This window comes from Chiloscyllium plagiosum, unplaced genomic scaffold (genome assembly GCF_037043375.1).
Source record: "Chiloscyllium plagiosum isolate Xiang-an unplaced genomic scaffold, Cpla_swu_hap1 HiC_scaffold_19, whole genome shotgun sequence".
Classification (NCBI taxonomy): Eukaryota; Metazoa; Chordata; class Chondrichthyes; order Orectolobiformes; family Hemiscylliidae; genus Chiloscyllium; species Chiloscyllium plagiosum.
Genome location: NW_028270157.1, coordinates 11,571,026 through 11,592,063, shown reverse-complemented (window position 1 = coordinate 11,592,063; position 21,038 = coordinate 11,571,026).

The following is a 21,038-nucleotide window of genomic DNA, read 5'->3' as shown; positions in this document are numbered from 1 at the left end:
CTAAGTGGGGATAGCAAGTCACATATTTGATCTGACTTTACTTGCCTCTGGTTAGTCCATGCTAGCAGTGACTGTGGTAGTGTGGCTCACATTAATAAAAACTGAAATCAGTCTCTGAAGAGCAAAAGACTGAGAAGTGACCTAATAGAAGCCATGATTTGGAGATGCCGGTGTTGGACTGGGGTGTACAAAGTTAAAAATCACACAACACCAGGTTATAGGCCAACAGGTTTAATTGGATCGAGCCCTCCACAATCACCTGATGAAGGAGCGTCGCTCCGAAAGCTAGTGTACTTCCAATTAAACCTGTTGGACTATAACCTGGTGTTGTGTGATTTTTAACTTAATAGAAGCCAGTAAGGCTATTCAGGGGCTTGGTTGGGTTGACATAAATAAGCTATTTCCACTTTGCAGATAGGCAAGCATCCCATCACCAAGTCACCCTTTATTCATGCACAGTACACTGGCTCTAGCAAGCCAGCTCAGAGTCAGTCACCTACACTCCAGGTTAGAGACTTCTCTCACAGCCATAGATTTACTCAAGCTTAACCCACCTCGCCTGTGTACTACAGGACAATTTAGGAAGGTCAATCCACCTAACTGCATATCTTTGGATTGTGGGAGGAAACCCACAGGGAGACATGCAGCCCCCTGAGGCTGGAATTGAACCTGGGTTCGTGGTGCTATGAGGCAGCAGTGCTAACCACTAAGTCACCTTCCCACCCTAGTGTATATGCGTTGCGCTATGCAGCTGTGAGTTGTGAATTAAGGGTGTTTATTGTTTGTTATCCAACTGTTGCCACTTGTGCAGAGAGGTTGTTATGCTGCAGCTTGTTAGGGATGTGCTGTGTTCAAGTCCAACACAACAAAATGGATTTGCTTCTTGGAAACGCATTGATATGGGCAGCACGGTGGCTCAGTGGTTAGCACTGCTGCCCTACAGCACCAGGGACCCAGATTCCAGCCTTGGGACTGTCTGTGTGGAGTTTCTACATTCTCCCAGTGTCTGCATGGGTTTCCCCTGGGTGCTCTGGTTTCCTCCCACAGTCCAAAGATATGCAGGTCAGGTGAATTGGTCAAACTAAATTGCCCGTAGTGTTAGTTGCACTAGTCAGGGGTAAAGAGAGGGTAGGGGAATAGTTCTGGGTGAATTACTCTTCAGGGGTTGGTGTGGATTTGTTTGGCCAAATGACCTCTTTCCATACTGTAAGGAATCTAATCTCAATGTTGGTGACCTTGATAATTTTCCATTTTCTGACTTAATAGGTTCAGCAATCAAGCTAGATGTCGGGAGACCTTGCCATGGAAACCAGTGCGGGTGCCTGGTGAATTCGGCTCGCCATTTGCTCCAACTGACCATCCTCTTGACTTCAGGGCGCAATCTCCAAGCGCAACCTGTATCATGCCTTGCCCAGGGACATTGGCACCCAGCGAGCATCATGGCACTGACGGGAAATGGAGCCCTGAACTGCAGGCGATGAGCTCGGATAGACTGTGGGATGGAGATGCTGTGAACACCGACAGGAGCCAGTTCACGGATTGGGTTGGGCCCCGCTCTCGGAGCTGCTCGCCTACCCTCTTGATATTTGCTCACTGAGTGAACAGCGTGTTGCATGGCCTTGCTGAGCCACTCAGTGCAGTCACAGAGCCAGGGCAGATTGGTGAGCTGCTAAGCAACCCTCAGTCAGGGACCTGGACACCTTGCCATGTTCGAGTATGCTACATAAAGCTCAGAGCGTCCTCCACATGATAGCAGCTTACATTGTAAACACACGCTATGTGCGCAGCAAGCGATCCTTCAGGGTCTTTCTGTCTGAAATACATGGAGGTACCTGTCAGTCAGGGGGTCCTGCCACAGTATAGCAAGCTCCAATTCCAGGCCAGGGATTGGCTCAAAGTCAGTCATGTGGCTCCATCACAGTCAGGCTGGGGATAGCCCTCTCACAGTCAGGAAGATAGAGAGCCACCAGGTCGAGGGCGCTAGACCCTTCTCATCTCGGGTTGTCTGTTCAGATCACTCAAGAGACCCTTCTCATGCGGCCAGTCTGTCAGCTCTGTTACAGACGCTAAGGAGAAAGGAACCATAACCTCGAGAAAACACGTCATAATGGGACAGAGGGGAGTTCTGCTTGAGGACGTTCATATCAATCAGACCAGACAGCAGCCTTCATCAAACACACCCCCACAGGCAGATGGAAGATTGACCAGAAGGAGAGGAGGAGAATGGGGAAAAAGTTCCTTAACACCTTGGCTAGAGAGCAGGAGGCTGCCCTTCACAAGACCGGAGCATTCTGTGCCTCTCCCATCCCCCCGTGTGTCCTCTGATATTGGTGAGCCAACCCCAATGGTTACTGTTAAATAACTAATGTATCATATCTAAACTGCTGCTTCTTAACAGACTCAAAATATGATCAGAAGATTACTTACAAATTGTCAACTACCTATAATTATGTTCACAACGCCCCCTAAATTCAACATGATTCGGAGATGCCGGTGTTGGACTGGGGTGTACAAAGTTAAAAATCATACAACACCAGGTTATAGTCCAACAGGTTTAATTGGAAGCACACTAGCTTTCGGAGCGATGGTCCTTCATCAGGTGAGTGTGGAGGGCTTGATCGTAACACAGAATTTATAACAAAAATTTGCAGAGTGACGTTACTGAAATTATACATTGAAAAATTGATTGTCTGTTAATCCTTTCATCTGTTAGAATACAGTGATAGTTTCACTTCTTTCATGTGTAAATCACAAAACCTTTTTTTAAAAGTTGTATTCTCGGGTTAGCTGTTAACAATGGTGATAGCTAGACAATATGGTGAAGGTGTTGGCCCCCTGTGTTCTCTGTCTATGACCTGATGTTTAGATTGATTCTAATCTAAAAAGTGAGATAACAGAGTTTTACATAAATTCATGCAGTTTTTGAGCTCAGAATGCTACATGAATTGTGCAGTTTTTGAGCAAAGTGCAATGTAACTCTGCAAGTACAAATTCACCCCACAAAATATATGTATGCATGTGGGTCTTTGTCTGTCTGTGTGTGTGTGTCTGTCTGGGGTGGGGGTTGTGAGTGTGAGAAGGTGTGTGTGTGTGTGTAGTGAGTGCAGAGTGTCTTAAGTCTGTGAGGGGGTGCATGTGTGAGTGTGGGAGTGTGTGTGTCTATAAGGGTGTGTGTGGGTGTCTGTGTGCGCATCTGTGTGTATGTGAGAGTGTATGTGTGTAGGAATATCTGTGTGTGTGTGTAGTGCAATGATGATCACCTGTAATGTGACATGAACCCAAGGTCCCGTTTGAGGCCCTCCCTATGGGTACCGAACTTAGCTATCAGCCTCTGCTCGGCCACTTTTCTCTGCTGCCTGTCCCAAAGTCCACCTTGGAGGATGGTCACCACAAACCCCAGGAACCCCATCCAGGAGAAAGATATAAATAGAAAGCAGGAGACAACAGCTTCGTTTCACTTGGAGGTCGCCACTGATGATGTTACCTAGCCAGGTAATGAAATGTCTGGATATCAAAGCTACAGCTCAGCGAGCAAACCTACACCCTATTTCCAAAATAAATGGTTTTTATCATGAGACTAAAATATTTCAAATATGCTCTACTTTATGCTTTCACCTGCAATTTCTCCACTACTTCAGTGTATTTCAGTACATCTACCATGAGATCCTGTTCTTTGATTCGATTTGATTTGATTTATTACTGTCACATATACTGAGATACAGTGAAAAGCATTGTTTTGCATGCTTACCAGATAAATCATACCCTGCATAATTACATCAGTGTAATAGAACTGAATGTGGTGTTACATCTACAGAGAAGGAGCAGAGAGTGCAGTACATGGTTCTGTTTCCCACCAGTGTATCAGAGACATCCCATGATGCTCGCTGGATGCCAATGTCCCTGGGCAAGGCATGATGCAGGTTGCGCTTGGAGATTGCGCCCTGAGCTGTGCTCTGTTTGTAGGCAAGAGGATGGTCATTTGGAGCAAATGGTGTGCCGAATCTGCCCGATGTCTAGTTTGTTTGCTGAATTTAATAAGACAGAAAAAGATATCAAGGCCACCAACAAGGCATTGAGATTAGATACCCTACAGTTTGGAAACAGGACATTTGGCCCAACAAGTCCACACCGACCCTCTGAAGAGTAACCCACCCAGAACCATTCCCCTACCCTCTCTTTACCCTGACTAATACAGCTAACACTATGGTACATCTACAGAGAAGATGCAGAAAGGTCAATTCTAATGTATGAGAGGTCCAATCATGAGTCTGATAAAGTGGGGAACAAACCATTCTTGAATCAATTGATATGTTTTTTCAAATGGGTGTATCTTCTGTCTGATGGAAGAGGGTGGAAAAGAGTATAACTTGGGTGGGAGGGGTCTTTGATTATGTTGACTGCTTTCATGGGAAATATAGATGGAGTCAATGGAAGAAAGCGAGGACTGCAGATGCTGGGGATCAGAGCTTAAAAATGTGGAAGGTGCCGGGAGTGGAGGTTGGGTTGGTGGGGGGTGTGGATCTGACAAGGGAGTCGTGGAGGGAGTAGTCTTTCCGGAATGCTGATAGGGGAGGGGAGGGAAATATATCCCTGGTGGTGGGGTTCGTTTGGAGGTGGCGGAAATGACGATGGATGATCCGATGTATCCGGAGGTTGGTGGGGTGGTAGGTGAGGACCGGTGGGGTTCTGTCCTGGTGGCGATTGGAGGGGCGGGGTTCAAGGGCGGAGGAGCGGGAAGTGGAGGAGATGCGGTGGAGAGCATCATCAAACACATCGGAGGGGAAATTGCGGTCTTTGAAGAAGGAGGCCATCTGGGTTGTTCGGTATTGGAACTGGCCCTCCTGCGAGCAGATGCGGCAAAGGCGAAGGAATTGGGAGAATGGGATGGCGTTTTTACAGGGGGCAGGGTGGGAAGAGGTGTAATCTAGGTAGCTGTGGGAGTCAGTCGGTTTATAGTATACGTCCGTGTTGAGTCGGTCGTCCGAGATAGAGATGGAGAGGTCTAGGAAGGGGAAGGAGGAGTCTGAGATGATCCAGGTAAATTTGAGGTTGGGGTGGAAGGTGTTAGTAAAATGGATGAACTGTTCAACCTCCTCGTGGGAGCACAAGGTAGCGCTGATACAGTCATCAATGTAGCGGAGGAAAAGGTGGGGGGTGGTGTCAGTGTAGCTGTGGAAGATGGACTGTTCCACATATCCAACAAAGAGGCAGGCATAGCTAGGGCCCATGCGAGTGCCCATGGCTACTCCTTTGGTTTGGAGGAAATGGGAGGATTGGAAGGAGAAGTTGTTAAGAGTGAGAACCAGTTCAGTCAGTTGAAGGAGAGTGTCAGTGGAAGGGTACTGGTTGGTTCGGCGTGAAATGAAGAAGCGGAGGGCTTTGAGGCCTTCGTGATGGGGGATGGAGGTGTACAGGGACTGGATGTCCATGGTGAAGATAAGGCATTGGGGGCCAGGGAAGCGAAAAGTATGGAGGAGGTGGAGGGCGTGGGTGGTGTCCCGAACATAGGTGGGGAGTTCTTGGACTAAGAGGGACAGGACCGTGTTAAGGTATGCAGAGATGAGTTTGGTGGGGCAGGAGCAGGCTGATTTCTGCATACCTTGACACGGTCCAGTCCCCCTTAGTCCAAGAACTCCCCACCTATGTTCGGGACCCAACCTCCACTCCCGGCACCTTCCCCTGCAACCGCAAAAAATGTAAAACTTGCGCCCACACTTCCCCCCTTACTTCTCTCCAAGGCCCCAAGGGATCCTTCAATATCCATCAGAAATTCACCTGCACCTCCACACACATTATTTATCCGCTGCACCCGATGTGGCCTCCTATACATTGGGGAGACAGGCCGCCTACTTGCGGAACATTTCAGAGAACACCTCTGGGACACCCGCACCAACCAACCCAACCACCCCGTGGCTGAACACATTAATTCCCCCTCCCACTCCGCCAAGGACATGCAGGTCCTTGGCCTCCTCCATCACCAGACCATGGCAACACGACGCCTGGAGGAAGAGTGACTCATCTTCCGCCTAGGAACCCTCCAATCACAAGGGATGAATACAGATTTCTCCAGCTTCCTCATTTCCCCTCCCCCCACCTTTTCTCAGTCCCATCCCTCAGACTCAGCACCGCCTTCTTGACCTGAAATCTTCTTCCTGACCTCTCCGCCCCCACCCCCTCTCCGGCCTATCACCCTCACCTTAAACTCCTTCCACCTAGCGCATTCCCAATGCCCCTCCCCCAAGTCCCTCCTCTCTACCTTTTATCTTAGCCTGCTTGGCACACCCTCCTCATTCCTGAAGAAGGGCTTATGCCCGAAATGTCGATTCTCCTTCTCCTTTGATGCTGCCTGACCTGCTGCGCTTTTCCAGCAACACATTTTTAAGCTCAATGGAAGAAAGGCTGGTTTTCGTGTTGGACTGGGCTGTGTTCACAACTCACTGTAATTTCTCCTGGTCTTGGGTACAGCAGTTGCCATACCAAGCTGTGATGTATCTTGATAGGATGCTTTCTATTGTTCATCTATAAAGATTGGTTTGTGTCATTGTGAACAGAGTGAACTTTCTTAGCTTTCTGAGGAAGTAGAGGCATTGGTATGCGTTCTTAACTGTAGCATTGACATGGATAGACCACATGAGATTGTTAGTGATATTTACTCCTAGGAACTTGAAGTTCTTTACCATCTCCACCGCAGCCCCATTGATACAGACAGGGGTATATCCTCCACTCCACTTCCTGAAGTCAATGACTTTGCTGACATTGAAGGAGAGATTACACCATGCCACAAAGCTGTCTATCTGCTTCCTGTAGTCTATCTCATTGTTGTTTAAGATCAGACCTGTTATGGTGGTGTCATCAGCAAACTTGCAAATAGAGTTAGCGCTGAATTTAGCCACACAGTCGTGAGTGTATAAGGAGTACCTAAGAGGCTGAGTAGGTAGCCTTGCGGGTCATAGGTGTTGAGGATTACCATGGTGGAGGTGTTGTCACCTATCCTTACTGATTGCAGTCTGGGGGTCAGGAAGTCGAGGATCCAGTTGCAGAGCACAGAGCAGAGCCCAAATCTCAGAGTTTGGACGTGAGTTTGTTTGGAATTATAGTCGAAGGCAGAGCCAAACTCAATAAATAGGAATCTGATGTCGGTGTCCTTGCCATCCAGATGTTCCAGGGATGAGTGTAGGGCCATGGAGACGGCGTCTGCTGTGGAAATGTTGTGACAATAAATGAATCGTATTGGATCAAAGCATTTTGGGAGGTTGGAGGTGATGTGAGCTGTTATTAACCTCTCGAGACATTTCATAGTGATGGATGTCAGAGCCTCTGGGAGATAGTCATCGTGGCACACTGCCTGATTTTTCTTTAACGCTGGGATGATAGTGGTCTTTCTTAAAGCAGGTGGGAACCTCACATCGGAGTGAGGGGAGGTTAAAGATGTCAGCAAATGTTCCCACCAGCTGGTGCATCCAGGATCGGAGTACACAGCCAGGGATTCCACACAGACCAGTCGCTTCCCGTGGGTTCACTCCAAGAAGCCGGTCTGAGGTCTGCGGCGGTGACTGTGTGGGTACAGGTGTACCCGAGACTGTACGGGCAGAGGGCGGTATGGGTACAGGTGTACCCGATAATGTCAGGCCAGGGGACGGTGTGGGTACAGATGCACCCGAGACTGTCCGGGCAGGGGACGGTGTGGGTACAGGTGTACCTGAGACTGGGGGCAGGTGACGGTGTGGGTACAGGTGTACCCAAGACTGGGGGCAGGTGACGGTGTGGGTACAGGTGTACCCGAGACTGGGGGCAGGGGATGGTGTGGGTACAGGTGTACCCGAGACTGGGGGCAGGGGACGGTGTGGGTATAAATATACCTGGGACTGTCGGGGGAAGGGGTGTCATTTCACTCAGCTTCTGTTCAAAATGTGCAGAGAACACATTGAGCTCATCGGGGAGGGACACATTGCCGTCAGCAATTCTACTCACCATCACTTTGTGGCCCATTATATCATGTAAGCCTCACTACAGTCGACGTGTGGTTAGCCTACGTCTCTAGTTTGGTCTGGTATTGTCTCTTGGTGTTGCTGCTGGCTTTGTGAAGATCATATCTCGAAATCCTGTTTAGGTTAGGCTGACCTGACTTGAACACCTCCGACCTAGACTTCAGTCAGGGGTGGATCTCCTGGTTTATCCATGGTTTCTGTTTGAGGAACACTTGGATTAACTTCTTTGATGTGTAGTCCTCTACACCCTCACTGATGAAGTCTTTAACAGTAGTGCCGTACTTATTTAGGCTAACTGCTGAGTTCTTGAATATGGACCAGTCCACCGATTCTAAGCAGTGACTACACAACTTTCTGTCGTGCATCCGCACACTTCAGTTTCTGTTTGTAAGCTGGGAGAAGGAGCACAGCCTTATGGTCTGATTTGCCAAAAATGCAGGCAGGGGACAAAATAGTAGGTGTCTTCGGTGATTGTGTAGCAACAGTCAGGCAGTTTGGGCCTCAGATGGGACAGGAGATGTGCTGGTGGTATCTTGGTCATATAATCGAGTGGTTGGCCTGGTTGAAGTCAGTGGCTATGATGAACAAAGCCTCGGGATATTCTGTCCCAAGGCTATTGGTAATGGTGTATATTTCATCAAGTGCACGCTTCACCTCCACATGGGATAGGATGTAAACTGCTATCAGGATAACAGAAGTAAACTCCTGCAGCAGGTAACAGGTACGGCACTGCACAGTAAGATATTCTAGGTCTGGGGCGCAGTTACCCACTAGGATCACCATGTCCAAGCACTGAGAGGTATTGATCCGCAATATCCCAAGGTTGTTATAGGTGCATAGTAAATGCAAATCCCTCTCTCATTCCCCCTTTTATCACTCTTTGTTTATCCTTCTTAACCCTTCCTCTCTCCCTCCTGTATCTCTCCTCTTTTCTTTTGCACGCTTTTCTTGCATTTCCATTCTGGGTCAGTAATCAATCATTGGTTCAGGTTCCAGAGTGAGTAAAATGGCAGTCTCATCACTGCTGACTCCAGCAATCCCCCTCTTTACTGAAAACAAAAAATGCTGGGGATCACAGTCAGCATCCATGGGGAGAAAGTAAGCTAACGTTTTGAGTCTAGCTGATACTTTATCTGGTTTAGTCCTGTTTTAGGTATGGTTTTCTTGGCTGTCTACAGTACAGTTTAAGGCAAAAGTGAGGACTGCAGATGCTGGAAACCAGAGTCTAGATTAGTGTAGTGCTGGAAAAGTACAGCAAGTCAGGCAGCATCCGAGGAGCAGGAAAATAGACATTTCAGGCAAAAACCCTTCAACAGGACTGAAGGCAGGGACCCTCCAGGGTGGAGAGATAAATAGGAGGGGGCGGGGCTGGGGAGAAGGTAGCAAAGAGGACAATGGGTGAATGGGGTGGGGATGAAGGTGATAGTTCAGAGAGGAGGGTGGAGTGGGTAGGTGCTCCAGCCTCCACTGCTCCACCCTCCCCTCTGACCTCTCACCTCCATCCCCACCCCCATTCACCTATTGTACTCTTTGCTACCTTCTCCCTAGCCACCCCCCCCCCCCCCCCCCCCCCCCCCATTTATCTCTCCACCCTGGAGGCTTCCTGCCTTCAGTCCTGATGAAGAGCTTTTGCCCGAAACGTTGATTTTTCTACCTTGGATGCTGCCTGACCTGCTGTGCTTTTCCAGCACTACACTAATCTAGACTACAATACAGTTTAAGCTGTAATGAAGGGAAAGTCAGATATGTGAAATGTGTGATTTCAAGATTCCACTGTAGACAATGTAACTGTTAAGAGCATACATTGATCAGCTGAAATTACTTTAACTAGTCTTTAAAAAATTACAGAATACCCTTTCGAAGATAAGTTAATACCCTTCATAGTTTGTTTTTAAACCATTCCCTATCTTTATCTTCAGCTTAAATTTAGGGATATAAAAATACACTTCTGAAGTAATTATTTCAAGTACATGTCTGTTCATGGCAACTATCTGCAGTCTGCAGTCTGCCACAACATGATATCTAATGATATCTGCTGTTCCATTATACCTGCCTCTGCACATTTCAGCCCAAAACAACCCATTACCCATTCAGGCAATGCTGCTTGAAGCACGAGCTCATATTGCAGTGCTGAGGCCAACAGAGCATCTGCAAGCACAAGGAAACTATGGGGTATGTCTCCTTCACCAGTTAGAATGTAAACACTGGAAAGGAGGGTCAATTATATGTCAAATTAAACATAGAATGGGAAATAATGAGAGCAACAAAGTTGGAGGAAGAGAGGAAGAAAGAAAAAATAAAAGTAAGATACAATTTGGGCGGCACGGTGGCACAGTGGTCAGCACTGCTGCCTCACAGCACTAGAGACCAAGGTTCAATTCCCGCCACGGGCAACTGTCTGTGTGGAGTTTGCACATTCTCCCCGTGTCTGCGTGGGTTTCCTCCGGGTGCTCTGGATTCCTCCTACAGTCCAAAAATGTGCAGGTTAGGTGAATTGGCCATGCTAAATTGAATGTGGTATTAGGTGAAGAGTTAAATGTAGAGGAACGGGTCTGGGTGGGTTGCTCTTCGGAGGGTCGCTGCGGACTTGTTGGGCCGAAGGGCCTGTTTCCACACTGTAAGTAATTTAATCTAAAAATTTGAGATCACAGAATTAGTACAGTGTAGAGGATTGGCCCATTGTGTCTGCTCTGGTTCCATTGGCTTATGCCAATTTCCTGCTTTCTCTCCCCATATAACCGCACACCATTCCTATTCAAATAACCATCCAATAGCCTTTTCAACTCTTCGACTGGACCTACCTCCATCACATTTTCAGGTAGTACACCTTGTACTCTAAATAGTCAAAATATGAAAATGTTATTTTCTAACATCAACCTAGCTTAACTTACACATAATTTTAAATCTATACCTTTTCAATGTTTTTTTATTTTATCAGAGGGAACAGCTTCTTCCTATCTACTCTATTCAGCCACCTATGATTTTGCAAACATCTATCAAATCTCCTCTCAGTCATTGTTATCATCCACAAGAATTAAAAATCCGAAAACTCCAGCTCCATTCTTATTTTTCATTGTTGGAAATGTTGATTAGTTATGATCAACAACTGTCATGTTGTGAAAGGTACAGTTAAGATGTTACTACCTTACTGCTGAACTGTGGCAGTAAGACCGATAAAGCCAGCTTTGCAGACCAGTCAGCTTTCAAAGGGTCAAACCTCTTAACGTCTGTCCATTTACTCTGTAATTCAACACAATCGTTTACCACTAGTCTCCAATGTAACAGCTCCACCGAAAGTGAATTTCAGACCAGCCATTAGTCAGTTATGGTAATTTGAACTTTACTATTTGTGACACATTCTTTGATCCGGAGATCCATTTGTGAAATGCTATTTCTGCCAAAATGATTTCTTGCTACATTATCATGCCATTAGATTGCCCACAATATGACGATGGTTGTCTTCCCCGGCAGTGCAATCATCCCCCTGTTTTCCTGGCAGTGTCAGGAAAACACATACATGAATCACTTCTTGTACAGATTTGTTTGTTTTAAATGGGCATCCTGTGAACATAAATATGACAAGTACAATTAATTTTGTTGTTTAAAATCTCGAGTTAAAATGCATTCCTGATTTCAATGGTAATTGTGTGCATCTTTTTAAAAAATAGAAGCAAAACTTGCACCTTCATTAAAAAAGAAGGTAAGGTCACTGTAGTCTTACCAGACCATAGTGCTGCTCTCTTATCAGAGAGAGAAAGGTGCCAGAGGCTTAACCATGTCTCAGGCAGAGGGAGAGATTGAGACGGCAAATTCTTCATCGTAACTTCAATTGTTGGTGTCACTTTGTAGGGCAAACAAGTCACCCAGCCAACTGAACAATGGCAACTCCCCTGCAGACCAGTAGTGCCCACCTGGCTTTCACTTTTCCTGACGGCAAGTCTCGAGGTGTTCGGCACCTCCCCGGATGATCCTCCTCCACTTCAGATGATCTTGGGCCAGTGGCTCTGGGGAGTCTGTGGGAATGCCACACTTCCCCAACCTTGAGGACACCAATGATACTTCAGCACACATCACGAAAGCTGACAATCTCATGTCTTTATCTTATTGCTGTTTGTAAGGGCTTGCTGTGAACAAATGGGCTGCTGTGTTTCATTTCTTGTAAATACATTTGTGATTCAAAAGTCATTCATTAGCTGCAAAATATTTGGTTTAGCCCAAGGCCATGAAAGCTCCTAAGCGAATAAAACATCTTTCCTATCATCTTTGTACAATACGGGGCCAAAGGGCAACAATTGTTGATGTTATTCCAACAGCTGCATGACCTTGAATGAACATTCCCATGAGGGCCACAGACAGCACAATCCAGACCTCTTGTCTGTAATAGAGCCAAAGAAAACTGCAGCTGCTAGAATCCAAGGTGGACAAGCAGGGGTAGGTATCGGGGTTATACCCGAGATGTTGACTTCTCCACCTCCTGATGCTGCCTGGCTGATCTCTGTAATGGCAAGATGTTTTGTCTTCCGTATCTGTGCCTTGTGTTTGTTACACTGTGTAAGAGAGAGGGAGCTTCGTTCCAAGTAGTTGGACTTCACCTCGGACCGGGATTGGGAATGGTGCCAGGAATAACTTCAGCGTCCAGACCAGCTGTAATTGTGTGCATCTTTTTAAAAAATGGGCAGAAGGGCATAAGGCTCATTGTTTTGTTCTCTTTTCTTTTTTCATCCATTATTATTACTCAGTAACCGTTCCTTTCTTTACTCGTCTTTTATTATTACTCAATAACTGTTCTTTTCTTGTCTTTTATTATTACTCAATAAATCCTCAAATTTAAGGGAATCGCTGTTGTCTACAGGAGAACCAAATCCAAAAAGAAGTACTTGGATGCACCATTGTGACCCAAGACAGTATTTCAGTCGTTTGTTTTATTGAATTTGTTACACTTGATACAACATTGGAAGAACACAGCACGGTGGCTCAGTGGCTAGCAGGGAGCTGTGTTCAATTCCACTCTCAGGCGACTGACTGTGTGGAGTTTGCACATTCTCCCCGTGTCTGCGTGGGTTTCCTCCGGGTGCTCCAGTTTCCTCCCACAATCCAAAGATGTGCAGGTCAGGTGAATTGGCCATGCTAAATTGCCCATAGTATTAGGTGCATTAGTCAGGGATAAATATAGGGTAGGAGAATGGGTCTGGGTGGGTTACTCTGAGGAGGGTCAGCGTGGACTTCTTGGGCCAAATGGCCTGTTTCCATACTGTAGGGAATCTAATCTAATCTCAACTGTGGATGCTGGAAATCAGAAACAAAAGCAGAAATTTCTGGAAAAACTCAGCAGGTCTGGCAGCACCAAGAAATCAGATAACGTTTCGGGTCCAGTGACCCTTCCTCAGAATATGCATGGTTGTATTTGATGCCAGATTGACAATAGTGAAGATGATTACAGCAGATTATTACAACTGTGTCAGATGTTGATGTGGTCACTTACAGAGATACACATGGCAATAAGATAAATGGAAACGAAATCTGTCACTTGGTTTGTTTCATGAAATATAGCAGTAGTTTTTCACGTTTGGACAAAATAAATAAATTAAGCAAAATAGGGCATGTTGGGAAAAATAGTTGTATTGATTTTTATTATGAAGCTTAACATGGAGGTCAATAATAGGGTACGTACTGCCCCTTTAACTAGGCAAATTGAGCATGTAACTAATAATGGACCTTTTTAACGAAATGTCAATATCCTCCCAGGAGGATTAGATGGACTCAGATGACCTATAAATTTGAGCTGAAATCAATGAACCCACGGGTAAAATATTTCCCTGTCTTTCATGGGCTTCTCGTCCTCTAGCGTTAAAAAACATTCCCTTAATAGCTCTTTCTTTGCGTTTATTAAAAGAAAGGAAAAGCTATGGTTGACAGCTACAGCTGTCCGACATTGATTGACAGCTTGTGCTGGCTTACCGATAATGAGTCGCAAAAATCCCAAACCGCAAATCTCACATCCTTGTAGTGGATGGAATAAAAGAGACACACGAGAGAGGGAGAGAAAAAGCTCTTGATAACAACAGGAAACAGTACGTGGAGCAGCACTGTCAAACAGTGCTTGTCTCAATGTCCTCACAGAAGTATTCAGTCTGTTTACTTCTTTCCAAATGAATAACAGCATGTTCTTTTCTTTTATCCTCGTGACACTTTCGAATCTCACTCCCGAATAAAAGTTGCTCAATTATTCTTGGCGTGAATGGTTTGAGAACACACTTAAAACTAAGGCAACAGAGCCATTGGAAGTGAATGCTTTCAGCAATCCATCAGGGCCAAGGGCAAAGATTCCTGTTTGTTGTTGCAGTTTTCACTCGTTATTGTGCTACTTTGAGTGCAGCTCACACACTAAGTGGAGACAAATTCACGTTGAATTCAAGCAATTTGAAAATGGCTTAGAGACAACTCTGGAAAAACGACAAATAACCCTGCGGAGATCCACCTGTGGTCTGCAGCAATTGATCATGTTGAGTTGTGTAACAGGCTCGAGGGCTGAATGGCCCACGCCTGCATTTCCAAAGATGCTTTTGGCAATGGGTCAAATGTCAATGCACAGTCCACATTCAGGAAGACTGGAGCAGTTGTTTCACCCACTGGCTGAAGCCCTGCTGTGCAGATGGGGCCATTCGGCCCATCGAGTCTCCTTCAAAGAGCATCCCACCCTATCCCACCATTTACCATGGCTAATCCCCACCCCAATCTACATGGAGCAATTTCCCAATGCCAATCCACCAAACCTACACATCTTTGGACTTTGGGAGGAAGTTGGAGCACCCAGAGGGGCTCCACACATACACAGGGAGAACTTACAAATTCCACACAGACAGTCGTCCAAGGGTGGAATTGAACCCAGGTCCCTGGTGCTGTGAAGCAGCAGTGCTAACAACTGAGCCATTGTGCCACTCCAATTGATGATCTTTGCAAGTCTTTCTTCACGTTACAAGTGGACCCCAAAGGGCCTGATCTCTGCCCTGCTCAGATGAGCTGTGAAAAGCTATTACCCCCAGTCAGCTCCTGGATTGCACCCCGCTATCTATACCCCATTTCTGCTCAGACATACTGGATGTTTCAAAAGGTTGAAGCACCTTCAAACACATCATCAATCTCACCGAGATTCCACACCTTCATCTTATCCAGAAGATAAGTCTCTACTTTGTCAGTGGTGACCTCTAAGCTGCCTCACATTGTGACTGGGATAAAGAATACAATGGTGGCATTAGGCAGGACAGTAGCCCATGGTCACCCTGATCATACTGGTTGAGGATTGGATAGCAGGCACCTTGTTCACCAGCGTTGTCAGCCTTGATGCTACAGACTGTTGCTGACCCATTGACTTTGAGTGTCATCATCCCAGTAAGGGCCCAGGACGCTGGGTTTAATTCCCTACGTATAGGCCATTCTGATAGAACACACATTTCATCAACGCAAAATCACTGTAATGTGATTGATGAATAGGGGATGCCATTTCTAAAGTGTGAACTATTAAAATGTGTGTTGGCTGTAGCATGATTACATCGTCAATACTAAGTGTTACTTGTGTTGCGGGATTGTTGTATAGCACGAGGTCACATGGGAATGCGACTATAGTTCCACAGAAGAAATGACTTATATCCCCAAGAGAGGAGGAGTGTTGTGTGTGTGTCTCTGTCTGTCTGTATGTGTGAGAGATGTAGGGTGTGTGTGTGTATGTGTGAGATATGGAGTGTGTGTGTGTGTGTGTGCTGTGTGTGTGTGAGATGTGGGGTGTGTATGTGTGTCTGTGTGTGTGTGAGAGATGTGGGGTGTGTATGTGAGAGGGTGATGTGGGCTGTGTGTGCGTCTGTGTCTGAGTGAGTGTGTGTCTATGTGTGTATCTCTGTGTTTGTGAGTGTGTAGATCTGTGTGTCTGTGTGTGAGTGTGAGAGAGAGTGAGGGAGTGTGTAAGTGAGAGTGTGTGTATGTCGCTCTCTCTCTCTCTCCCTGTTTGGAATGTATGTGTAACTTGAGACAGATTAGTGGCAGGACCTTTTAGAAGAAAACAGGTTGCGATTTGAAGGAGCTGGTGTTGGACTGGGATGGATAAAGTTAAAAATCACAGCACATCAGGTTACAATCCAACAGGTTTATTTGAAACTACAAGCTTTACAGGTGACGACGGAGCAGCGCTCTGAAAGCTAGTGACTTCAAATAAACCTATTGGACTATAACCTGGTGTCATGTGACTCCTGACCTTGTGAACAATGAGGAGTTATTTCAGGTGGGGAAAGGGAAGTGTGAGTTGTACTGGTGGAAAGTGATAAGGGATTACGATCAGTTGCAATGCAGAGACAGGGAAAGCAAAAACTGTTCCCCTTTGATTTGTTGTTACTAAGTATCTGCCTGCAGTTGTTGAGTTGATGGAAGTGAAACTTGGCTGTTGCGTTCCTTTCTCTAAGCTTTGACTGTTGGCAAAAGAGCTTTTCTCCATTCCAGATGTCAGCTAACATCATAGAGAAAGTGAGGACTGCAGATGCTGGAGATCAGAGCTGAACAAGGGATGGACTCAGATTTCTCCAGCTTCCTCAGTTCCCCTCTCCCCACCTTGTCTCAGTCCCAACCCTCGAACTCAGCACCGCCTTCCTAACCTGCAATCTTCTTCCTGACCTTTCCGCCCCCACCCCCACTCCGGCCTATCACCCTGACTTTAACCTCCTTCCACCTATTGCATTTCCAACGCCCCTCCCCCAAGTCCCTCCTCCCTACCTTTTATCTTAGCCTGCTGGACACACTCTCCTCATTCCTGAAGAAGGGCTCATGCCCGAAATGTCGATTCTTCTACTCCTTGGATGCTGTCTGACCTGCTGCGCTTTTCCAGCAACACATTTTCAGGTCAGCTAACATCATCCCTAGGATCGATCTGAGAACTGGAGCAGGGACAATCTATCCTCTCAAGGCAGTGTTCAACAATGAGATAAATCAAACTCCAGACTCAGTGCTTCAATAACGTGACAAGGTTCATTCACCCTTCCAACATAGTGTTGAGGGAGCTCTGCTCTTTTCGTGCTTTAAGACGTTATGACGGGCAATGAAGAAGGCATTTGGTACACTCGCCTTTATTGGTCAGTGTATTGAGCACAGGAGTTGGGAGGTCATGTTGCAGCTGTATGGGACATTGGTTCGGCCACTGTTGGAATACTGCAATCATTTCTGGTTTCCCTGCTAAAGGAAAGATATTGTGAAGCTTGAAAGGGTTTAGAAAATATTTACAAGAATGTTGCCAGGGTTGGAGGATTTGAGCTACAGGCTGAGGCTGAATAGACTGGGATTATTTTCCCTGGAGTGTCAGAGGCTGGGAGATGACCTTGTAGAGTTTTATAAAATGATGAGAAGCATGGATAGAGTGAATAGCCAAGGGTTTTTTTTACCCAGAGTAGGGGAGTCCAAATCTGGAAGACATAGGTTTAAGGTGAGTGGGAGAAGATTTAAAAGGGACCTGAGAGGCAACTTTTTCATGAAGGGGGTGGCATGTGTATGGAATGAGCTGCTAGATGAAGTGGTGGAGGCTGGTACAATTACAACATTTAAAAGGCATCTGGATGGGTATACAAATTGGAAGGGTTTAGAGGGATATGGGCCAAATGCTGGCAAATGGGACTAGATTAGGTTAGGATATCTGGTTGGCATGGATGAGTTAGACCAAATGGTCTGTTTCTGTGCTGTATATCTCTATGACTACGATCCCCCCAACTTACTCAATTCAATTTAGTCAAGCAATTTCTGAGCAAGCACCAGTGAGAAAAGAGTTCAAGTACCTTGCTTCAGGGAAGAGAATCTGCCATCTCAGCCCAGCTCAGACTAACATCTGACTCAGACCCATAAGGTACAGTTGATGCTTAATGCCCTCTGAAAAGATTGGGGATGCCATTTAATTATGCAATCACTCAGAAGATGGATCACCAAAAGGTAATTGGGTTTTGGCTAATAAACGTACCTTTGGCAATGTGGCCTGACAACAATCATTTCAAAGTAAAAAACAGGAGTCAGGTTTATAGTTTCATTTATGAAAGGTCTTTTGTTTTATTAAGGGAGCAAATTTAATATACAGTAGGAGAGATATTGCTGTAATTTCAACCCCTTTGATATTGCTCATTTTTTTCCTTAAAATTGGTTGAATTTTACAAGCAGTGTCATACTCCTCCGGGATGATACAAATGCATTTTCTTTGTCCCTAGCTTTTGGAAGACAATGATGCACATTAAGGCATGGAGCTAAGCCAAAAAATCCTTAAATCAGGGAATGCCTGTCCATATGGGTGAGCATCATCATTCTAGATATGTTTTACATGATTCCATTTTCTGCTTGTTCCTATTTGTGTGATTGAAACAACACGGAATAAGGAAGAGGCCAGACTCTGAAGCAAAACCAACACCAGGCATTGGCTCATCAATTTGTTGACCTGTGTAAGATGGAGCTTAGAGAGATGACGATCTTTGGCAACAGTATTACTGGTGAATTAACAGTCTGGTTCACACTGCATTACAGAGAATACTGGAGAACCTCACGCAGTATCTGTGGAGACACAAACAGAGTAAACATGTCAGACCCTTCTGAAGAGGAAGAGTCATTTCAGACTCAAAGCATTCATTCTGTTTCTGCTGCCAGACTTGCTAACGTTCTCCAGCATTATCTGTGTTTCATAGAGTGGTACAGTTGTACAACACTGAAACAGGAACTTCAGTCCAACTTGTTCATGCCAACTACTTGTCCTAAGTTAATCTAGGGAAAGTGAAGAATGCAGATGCTGGAGATTAAAGTCGAGAGTGTTGTGCTGGAAAAACACAGCAGGTCAGGCAGCAGCCAAGGAGTAGGAAAATCGACCTTTTGGGCAAAAGCCCTTCATCAGGAATTCCTGATGAAGGGCTTTTGCTCAAAACATCAATTTTCCTGTTCCTCGGATGCTATCTGACCTGTTGTGCTTTTCAAGCACCAGACTCTTGACTCTAAATTAATCTAGTCCTATTTGCCAGTATTTGGCCTCTAGATCCTTCAAGTACCTATCCAGATGCCATTTAAATGATGTAAAAATACCAGCGTCTACTACTTCCACTGACAGCTCATTCCGAACACGAACCACTCTCTGTGTGAAAACCTTGTTCCTTAAGTTCCTTTGAAATTTCTCCCCCTCACTTTAAACCTATGCACTTTAGTTTTGGACCCCCTACCCTGGGGAAAATATCTTCGTTATTTACCCTATCTATGTCCCTCATGATTTTATAAACCTCTATAAGATCACCCCTCAGCCTCTGACGCTCCAGGGAAAACAGCCCCAGCCTATTCAGCCTCTGCCTATAGCTCAAACCCTCCAACCCTGGCAACATCCTTGTAAATCTTTTCTGCACCTTTTCGCATTTCACAGCATCTTTCCTATAGCAGGGAGAACTGAATGCCATATTCCAATCATGGCCTAACTAATGTCCTGTACACACTGTAGCACATTTGCTTTCTCACTGTGGTAGAGAAAAATGGTGGAGAGATGCTGTTTAATGGAGTTAGGTGTTGTGTAAAATGAGTGGCTAATTCATTGCAACCCAAAATTAGCAATCTACTTGGCACAGATTCAACTGAAGTGCTGAGGAACTGCTGAACTGTAGCCTCTCACAGACCAGTAATTAAACTGTGTCGGCTCCATGAAGTGGATGTACAAGATCCTCTGTCACTACTCAAAGTAAACGGAAGTCTCCCCAGTGTCCCTATCAAACTTTACCTTGCAATCAACATCAATAAAATTGGGCAACTGGACATTGTTGTTTGTCGGCACTGGCTGTAGGTAAATTCGCTTCTATGTCTGCCCACACCAGAACGGTTATCACTTTTCAAAGTCTTTCATTGGCTGCAGGGCAATTTTGACTCATTCTGAGGTCATAAAAAACTCTCTATCAATGCAAATCTGTCTTTGTTTTCACATTCACTGTGTTCCCAGAAGGATTTGCCTTTGACATAAATCTGCTGTGATTGGGAAGATACTACCATATATAATTATACAGAGGCTGATTAAACACCCACTTCATAATTTTCATAACCATTCACCCACTGCAGTAAAGATGAAACCATCAAGGCATGTTTGACGTGCTGGCCTTAATGAAGTGCTAAGCAGTGGCAGCTGTCTTTGCAATCTAGATTTTCCTGGTCTGTTTGTCACCTGTTGCCGTGCTCTTTTAATTCTTTTCATTTTCTTTTCCATTTTATTCTAACTACATTTGAGATGTTCACGTTCAGCAGCACTCCACCATTCACTCTCACTGCTTTTTTTTCTGAAGGTGCTGCACATATATCGAGTTTTAATTTGACAGGAGATGGAATATTAAAGGTACTGGTAACAAATGATGTATGCTTTTGATCGTACCGACGAGGGATTAATCAAGATCAGGCCTCAATTTCTGAGTCATCATCAGGTTGAATTGCTTCTTATGTGTCCTCATATCCTTCATCACAATTTGCCAGCTTTTCCATTATCTTGCCGCACGCAGTCTTGTTGAGATTGCGAAGCTATTCAGCAGTCGACAAAAACATAGAAAATAGGAGCAGGAGTTGGCCATTCGGCCCTTCGAGCCTGCTATGCCATTCAATTGCATCATGGGTGATCATCCAACTCAGTCCCCTGTTTCTGCTATTTCCCCAAACCATCTAATCCCTTTATCCTTAATACTTATATCTAACTCCCTCTTGAAAACATTCAATGTTTTCGCCTCAACACACTTTCTGTGGAGAGACTTCCACAGGTTCCCCATTCACTGGGTGACAAAATTTCTCCTTATCTCAGTCCTTCGTGATTTGCCCCTTGTCCGTAAACCGTGACTATGGTTCTGGAAGCAGCAATAAAGGGTGGCAAAGGTTATACAGTAGTTCCGAATCAATCGGGCTTCTTTTCCAATGCACAAGTACGTGCTCTTGGTCTCTGACACTGTGTAAACATTGTAAACATTGAGATGTATTGTAAACCAATAGGGAGGAACTATTCCTATTGGCAGAGAGATAGAGAACCAGAGATTTAAGGTG